We start from the raw sequence: 8,333 nt of genomic DNA, 5'->3' as shown, positions 1-8,333 counted from the left end.
CAACCCTTTCCCTCCCTTCCCATTGACTCACGTTTCTGCGCAGGCCTTTTCATTTTGTCCCGACAGAGGGCGCCTGTTACAGCAACTCTGAGAAAAAGCTTTAAGAGCATCTGTCTATGAATGTATATGAAATTGTATATACATGTAAGGTAAAGGCAAAGGTTGTCCCTTAACATTAAGTCCAGTCATGTCTGACTCTGGGGTGTGGTGCTCATCTCAATTTCTAAGCCGAAGAGCCAGCGTTGTCTGTAGACACCTCCAAGGCCATGTGGCCAGCATGACTGCATGGAGCGCCGTTACCTTCCCGCCGGAGTGGTACCTATTGATCTACTCACGTTTGCATGTTTCCAAACTGCTAGGTTGGCAGAAGCTAGGGCTGACAGCAAAAGCCCAGAATCGAACCTGCGACCTTTCGGTCAACAAGCTCAGCAGCTCAGCGCTATACATGTATATGGAGCCCCCGGTGGCACAGTGGGTTAAACACTGTGCCACCAGGGGCTCCATATACATGTATAGGCACCTATATAAATAAAAAATGTAATGTTCGTTTGTGGGATTAACATAACTCAAAAACCACTGGATGAATTGCCGCCAAATTTTTCCACAAGATACCTACTAACCCAAGGAGCAAACATCACTCAAAAAATTGACTTTGACATTTGGGAGTTGTAGTTGCTGGGATTTATTGTTCACCCACAATCAAAAAGCATTCTGAACTCCACCGATGTTTGAATTGAACCAAACTTGGCACACAGGACTCCCATGACCAAGAGAAAACAAAGGATTTGGTGGACATTGACCTTGAGTTTGGGAGTTGTAGTTCACCTACATCCAGAGAGTACTGTGGACTCAAACAATGATGGATCTGGACCAAACTTGCCAAATGCCCAAATATGAACACAGATGGAGTTTGGAGGGGAATAGGCCTTGACATTTGGGAGTTGTAGTTGCTGGAATTTTTAGTTCGCCGACTATCAAAGAGCATTCTGAACCCCACCAATGACAGAATTGGAGCAAATTTCCCACACAGAACCCCCATGACCAACAGAAAATACCCACTCTCGACCCCCCCCCCAAGGGGTCCCACCCTCACTGTTGAGAAATACTGTCTTAAGGCCATCAAGTCCAACTCCCTTCACCAGGGCAAGAAAACGTAATCAAAGCCCTCCTGACAAAGAGCCATCCAGCCGTAGATATAGATAGAGAGATATGATTCACACACAGATATAGTATCATAGATTTGAAAGGAACCCCTAAAGAAGGACAATTATATGTTGCATGTTCCGGAGTAGGCAAACCAGACACTCATCAACACTGGCAAAGAAACAGCAAGAAATACTATTTGCCCACAAGCATAAAGAAATTACATATATTAGAAATCAACGCCTTCTCATTATTTTCCAGATCAGCAGACTGGGCCACAGCAACACGTGGAAGGGGATGGCTAGGTGTATATATACATGTATAGGCATATATAATTCCTATATCTCAGTGAGTGCATGTATACATATCACACATGGGCAAACTTGAGTCCTCCGGGTGTTTTGGACTCCTTTCCTTTTTTCCCCTCAGCTTCTTAAGGAAGGGGCCTGAGGCTGTTAGGAATTGTGGGAGTTGTAGTCCACAACACCTGGGGGGCCCAAGTTTGCCCATGCCTGATTGAGAATAAAGGCAAGATTTGGCCCCAAAGGTGCTATACACTAGCAATTTTTGCCTGCCCAGTGATCTTTCCGCCACTGCCTTATTTTCGGCCTGTCTTATCAGTGTACCTGGACCATTGGAATCTTTCAGAAATTTCACCCACTTCCAGGCCATCCTCGCCAAGCCTATGACATATGGAGAGGTCCCGTTGTGGGGACAGATCACTAAGGAGAAGGGGTCTGCGATGGTGGCCATGAGGTTGGCTCACAGCCTGTTGGCTATAGAGTGCATGAGGATGGCCACCTGCCCTCTCCCATATCAATAGGAGCATAGTGTCTAGATCTAAGGAAGTAATGCTACCCCTCTATTCTGCTTTGGTTAGACCACATCTGGAATATTGTGTCCAATTCTGGGCACCACAATTAGAATCATAGAATCATAGAATCATAGAATCATAGAATCAAAAAGTTGGAAGAGACCTCATGGGCCATCCAGTCCAACCCCCTGCCAGGAAGCAGGAATATTGCATTCAAATCACCCCTGACAGATGGCCATCCAGCCTCTGCTTAAAAGCTTCCAAAGAAGGAGCCTCCACCACACTCCGGGGCAGAGAGTTCCACTGCTGAACGGCTCTCACAGTCAGGAAGTTCTTCCTAATGTTTAGATGGAATCTCCTCTCTTGTAGTTTGAAGCCATTGTTCCGCGTCCTAGTCTCCAAGGAAGCAGAAAACAAGCTTGCTCCCTCCTCCCTGTGGCTTCCTCTCACATATTTATACATGGCTATCATATCTCCTCTCAGCCTTCTCTTCTTCAGGCTAAACATGCCCAGTTCCCCAAGCCGCTCCTCATAGGGCTTGTTCTCCAGACCCTTGATCATTTTAGTCGCCCTCCTCTGGACACATTCCAGCTTGTCAATATCTCTCTTGAATTGTGGTGCCCAGAATTGGACACAATATTCCAGATGTGGTCTAACTAAAGCAGAATAGAGGGGTAGCATTACTTCCTTAGATCTAGACACTATGCTCCTATTGATGCAGGCCAAAATCCCATTGGCTTTTTTTGCTGCCACATCACATTGTTGGCTCATGTTTAACTTGTTGTCCACGAGGACTCCAAGATCTTTTTCACACGTACTGCTCTCGAGCCAGGCGTCCCCCATTCTGTATCTTTGCATTTCATTTTTTCTGCCAAAGTGGAGTATCTTGCATTTGTCACTGTTGAACTTCATTTTGTTAGTTTTGGCCCGTCTCTCTAATCTGTCAAGATCGTTTTGAATTCTGCTCCTGTCCTCTGGACTATTGGCTATCCCTCCCAATTTGGTGTCGTCTGCAAACTTGATGATCATGCCTTCTAGCCCTTCATCTAAGTCATTAATAAAGATGTTGAACAGGACCGGGCCCAGGACGGAACCCTGCGGCACTCCACTTGTCACTTCTTTCCAAGATGAGGAGGAAGCATTAGTGAGCACTCTCTGTGTTCGTCCACTTAACCAATTACAGATCCACCTCACCGTAGTTTTGCCTAGCCCACATTGGACTAGTTTCCTTGCCAGAAGGTCATGGGGGACCTTGTCGAAGGCCTTACTGAAATCCAGGTACGCTACATCCACGGCACTCCCCGCATCTACCCAGCTTGTAGCTCTATCGAAGAAAGAGATCAGATTAGTCTGGCATGACTTGTTTTTGATAAATCCATGTTGACTATTAGCGATGACTGCATTTGTTTCTAAGTGTTTGCAGACCGCTTCCTTAACAATCTTTTCCAGAATCTTGCCCGGTATCGACGTGAGGCTGACCGGACGGTAGTTGTTTGGCTCATCCTTTTTTCCCATCTTGAAGATTGGGACCACATTGGCCCTCCTCCAATCTGCTGGAACTTCTCCCGTTCTCCAAGAACTCTCAAAGATGGTTGCCAATGGTTCCGAAATGACTTCCGCTAGTTCCTTCAATACTCTGGGGTGTAGTTGATCTGGCCCTGGGGACTTGAACTCATTTAGAGCGGCCAGGTATTCCTGGAAGAATTCTTTCCCAATTTGGGGTTGGATGTCCTCCAATCCCTCATCCACTCCATCTTGCTGAGGTTGAAGACTCTCTTTTTGTGAGAAGACCGAGGCAAAGAAGGCATTAAGTAGTTCTGCCTTTTCCCTATCCCCTGTCAGCATTGCCCCATCTTCTCCGCGAAGAGGTCCTATCGCCTCCTTATTTTTCCTTTTTCTACTGACATAAGAATAGAAGCCCTTTTTATTGTTTTTAATGTCCCTGGCAAGCCTGAGCTCATTTTGTGCTTTAGCCTTGTGGACCTTTTCCCTACAGGTGTTGGCTAATTGTTTGAATTCTTCTTTGGTGATTTCTCCCTTTTTCCACTTCTTGTGCATGTCTCTTTTGTGTCTTAGCACAGTTAGAAGTTCTTTGGACATCCATTCTGGCTTCTTTGCACTTGTCCTATTTTTTCTCTTTGTTGGCACGGTTTGCAATTGCGTCTTGAGTATTTCACTCTTGAGAAATTCCCATCCATCCGTAACTCCCTTGTCTTTTAGTATCTGTGTCCACGGAATGCTGCTCAGCGTTTCCTTCATTTTTTGGAAATCAGCTCTCCTAAAGTCCAAAATGCGGGTTTGACTTGTCTTAGTTTCGGCCTTCCTTTGTACCTCAAATTGCAGGAGCACATGGTCACTTGCCCCTAAGGATCCTACCACGTCGACCGCATCGATCAGGTCCTCCGCATTTGTTAGGATGAGATCAAGAGTAGCCAATCCCCTTGTTGCCTCTTCTACCTTCTGGACCATGAAATTGTCTGCAAGGCAAGCGAGGAATTTGTTGGACCTTGTACTCTTGGCCGAGTTTGTTTTCCAGCAAATATCGGGATAGTTGAAATCGCCCATGACTACTACATCTCTTTTCTGTGCCTGTTTGGTCAACTGTTGGCAGAAGACTTCATCAAGTTCTTCCTCCTGGCTTGGGGGTCTGTAGTAGACGCCTACAACGACATCTTTTTGAGTCCCAGTTCCCTTGATTCTTATCCAGATGATTTCAAGCTGGTTTCCCAGATTGCTGTCTTGAATCTCTTCTGCAGCATAAGAGTTTTTGACATATAAGGCTAATGCACAGAGCCTCCTCTCCCCTTTGTTCGGTTTCTGTGAAAGAGGTTATACCCCTCGATATCTACATTCCAGCGATAGGAGTCATCCCACCAGGTTTCAGTGATCCCTATGATATCATATTTGTGGTGTTGTGCTAAAAGTTGGAGTTCGTCTTGTTTATTTCTCATGCTCTGTGCATTAGTGTAAAGACATGTGAGCCCCTGGGATCTTCCCTTGAGCTGTTTAATTGGGATTATTGTGCTTTTGGTACTTGGTCCTTGTTGTGTTTGTGCAGCCCTCCGTTTAGCCTTCTGGCGATTCCCAGACATTATGGGTAAAGTAGTGTTCGCAAGGCTGTTGTCCCCCTCCCCCGGTGGACCTAGTTTAAAGTGCGTCTAATGAGGTTTGCGAGTCTGTGAGCAAAAAGGTGTTTTCCTACTTGTGTGAGATGCACCCCATCCCTTGCCAGTAGGCCATCCTCCTGGAAAAGCAGGCCATGGTCGAGGAAGCCAAAGCGTTCCTCCTGACACCATTTTCTAAGCCAGTCATTGACCTGTACTATTTTTCTGGCTCTTGTGGGTCCGTGTCTTACAACAGGGAGGAGGGATGAAAAGACCACCTGTACATTACATTCTTTTAGCTTTGCTCCTAGAGCTCGAAAATAATTTGTGATCTTTTGAAACGTATGCCTTGCAGTATCATTGGTTCCTACATGAATCAACATGAGGGGAGGACGGTGATAGGGCTTGAGGAGCCTGGTGAGCCTCTGAGTGATATGGTGTATTTTTGCCCCCGGTAGGCAGCATATTTCTCGAGCCATCCCATCCGGTCTGGAAATGACAGCTTCCGTTCCTCTAAGGAGGGAGTCGCCTACTACCAAGACCTGTTTACTTTCAGGAATGACAGGGCCCCTTTTGTGCAATGTAGTGTGTTGGTCTCCAGAAACGTGATCCTGTTGGTGTGAATTCAAGAGAGATATTGACAAGCTGGAATGTGTCCAGAGGAGGGCGACTAAAATGATCAAGGGTCTGGAGAACAAGCCCTATGAGGAGCGGCTTAGGGAACTGGGCATGTTTAGCCTGAAGAAGAGAAGGCTGAGAGGAGATTTGATAGCCATGTATAAATATGTGAGAGGAAGCCACAGGGAGGAGGAGGGAGCAAGCTTGTTTTCTGCTTCCTTGGAGACTAGGACGCGGAACAATGGCTTCAAACTACAAGAGAGGAGATTCCATCTGAACATTAGGAAGAACTTCCTGACTGTGAGAGCCATTTAGCAGTGGAACTCTCTGCCCCGGAGTGTGATGGAGGCTCCTTCTTTGGAAGCTTTTAAGCAGAGGCTGGATGGCCATCTGTCAGGGGTGATTTGAATGCAATATTCCTGCTTCTTGGCAGGGGGTTGGACTGGATGGCCCATGAGGTCTCTTCCAACTCTTTGATTCTATGATTCTATGATTCTATGTCAAAAGCTGCCCCTGGGCACCTCTTTAAATTGTGCATCTGGCATGCATTGTCCTGCCAACCTGATAGTTTTTCATCTGTGGTCAGAAAGCTTAATCATACTTGCCAACCAATTCCACTTTTGGGAATGGTGCCTTGGGTAGGCTGTCACTCTTCCTGCCTTCTCAAAGTGACGTAGAACTAGCACGTTCTCCCATCGGGTGGCAAGAGAGACCTGAATTTTCAACACTGACTGTGACTCCAATGTGGCCCTGAAGAGTGACCTTCACTTTGTAGCAGCGACTCAATTTACCTCTGGGTAGCAGCTGCCATGAATTACCGGGCAATCAAACATTTTGCCTGTACTCTAGTCAAAAACTTTAGACAAAAATGGAGTCCCCAGTAGTGCAGCAGGTTAAACTGCTGAGCTGTTGAACTTGTGACCAAAAGGTCAGCGGTTCGAATCCAGGGAGCGGGGTGACCTCCTGCTATTAGCCCCAGCTTCTGCCAACCTAGCAGTTTGAAAACATGCAAATGTGAGTAGATCAATAGGGACCGCTCCAGCAGAAGGTAACAGCACTCCATGCAGTTGTACTGTCCATATGACCTTGGAAGTGTCTACAGACAACACCGGCTCTTCAGCTTAGAAATGGAGATGAGCACCAATCCCCAGAGTCGGACACGACTGGACTTAATGTCAGGGGAAAACCTTTACCTTTACTATAGGACAAGTCACTCCAAAAGCAAACAGAACAATTACTGCGCACTTGGGAGACCACCAAGAAGCATGATTGTCAGCTGAGAAATTAGCAGGAAAGAGCCAGCTATGACTCCAAGAGGCCAGTGAAGAGTTGCCATGGAGGCCAATACCAGCCAGGTACCCTCAGTGCCTCAGGGACAGAGAAAGTACTATTTTGTGCTTCAGTCTGGGGAAAGAACCATCCCTGCCATGGTAAGACTAATAAGTATTGTAACTAATAAATACAACTGCAAAATGCAAACCCAGGCAATGCTGAGTATATAAAATAGTATAATATCATTACTATTTTTTTGACCACAAAAATCCTCTTACTGGCCCCATTTACATTGCCACACAATGTATTTTGAAACTGCATTTTATGGTCTGTGTAGATTCACATAGTGCAGTTAAACTTCAACCCGATCTACACTACTATACAATGCAGTTTATTTTCCCACTTTTTTTCCTTTCCATATACAGGCAGTCCCCAAGTTATGAACAAGAATTTCTGTAGGTTTGTTCGTAAGTTGAATTTGTTTGTAAGTTTAAACAGGTACATTTTTAAAGTTTAACTCCATCTATATATGCATGCTTTGGGTAGCATAGGTAAGGGTTAACACCCCTGTGGTGTTTCCTTTGCTGTCTGTACCCCAGTTCATGAGATTTCACTTTCTGTCTCTGTGAGAACTGAATTTTGGAAAATTTGGCTTCTTGTTGAAACAAGGATTGGTGAGAAAGCTTCATTGTAGACCCCTTTTCCTCTGAATAATACATTTTCCAGGAGTGAATTTCACTTCTGAGGGGTAGATTTATCTCACTTCCTGAGATAAGACAGCTTTACATACAGGCAACGATTCAATGCCTTAACACACTGTTGTATCTTCCCCATTCTTAGCTATGAGTTGTTGTCTACGATGCCATATAATCCAGTGTAGTAGGTAACGGCACTCCATGCAGCCATGCCAGCCACATGACTGACCTTGGAGGAGTCTACGGACAATGCTGGCTCTCCGACTTAGAATTTGAGATGAGCAGACACAACTAGACTTAATCTCAGGGGAAACCTTTACCTTTACTTATGTATTTATGTGTATATGTGCATGTATGTGTGTGTGTGTATATATGTATTTATGCATAGGTGTATATGTGTATGTATTTATGTGTATATGTGAATGTATATATGTGTATATGAATTTGTTTATATGTATATGTATTTATGTGCATGGGTGTGTGTGGGGGGGGGGGGGTCAAAGTCAAAGGGGGAGCCCTGGGCCTCTCCTCAGTCAGACACCATTCCCAATGGCAGCTATTGAGAGGAACTGTGCAAGGTGCTGAATTCTTCAACTCCATATTCTATTTTTCCTTTTTCACCCCCTAATTTTTCCTTTATTGTGCTGCAAAAGACTAACCCAGCTTTGTTGTTGTTCATTCGTTGTC

This window comes from Anolis sagrei, chromosome 7, assembly GCF_037176765.1.
Source record: "Anolis sagrei isolate rAnoSag1 chromosome 7, rAnoSag1.mat, whole genome shotgun sequence".
NCBI lineage: Eukaryota > Metazoa > Chordata > Lepidosauria > Squamata > Dactyloidae > Anolis > Anolis sagrei.
The sequence above is the reverse complement of the archived record's forward strand: the minus strand, read 5'-3'. Positions refer to the sequence as shown.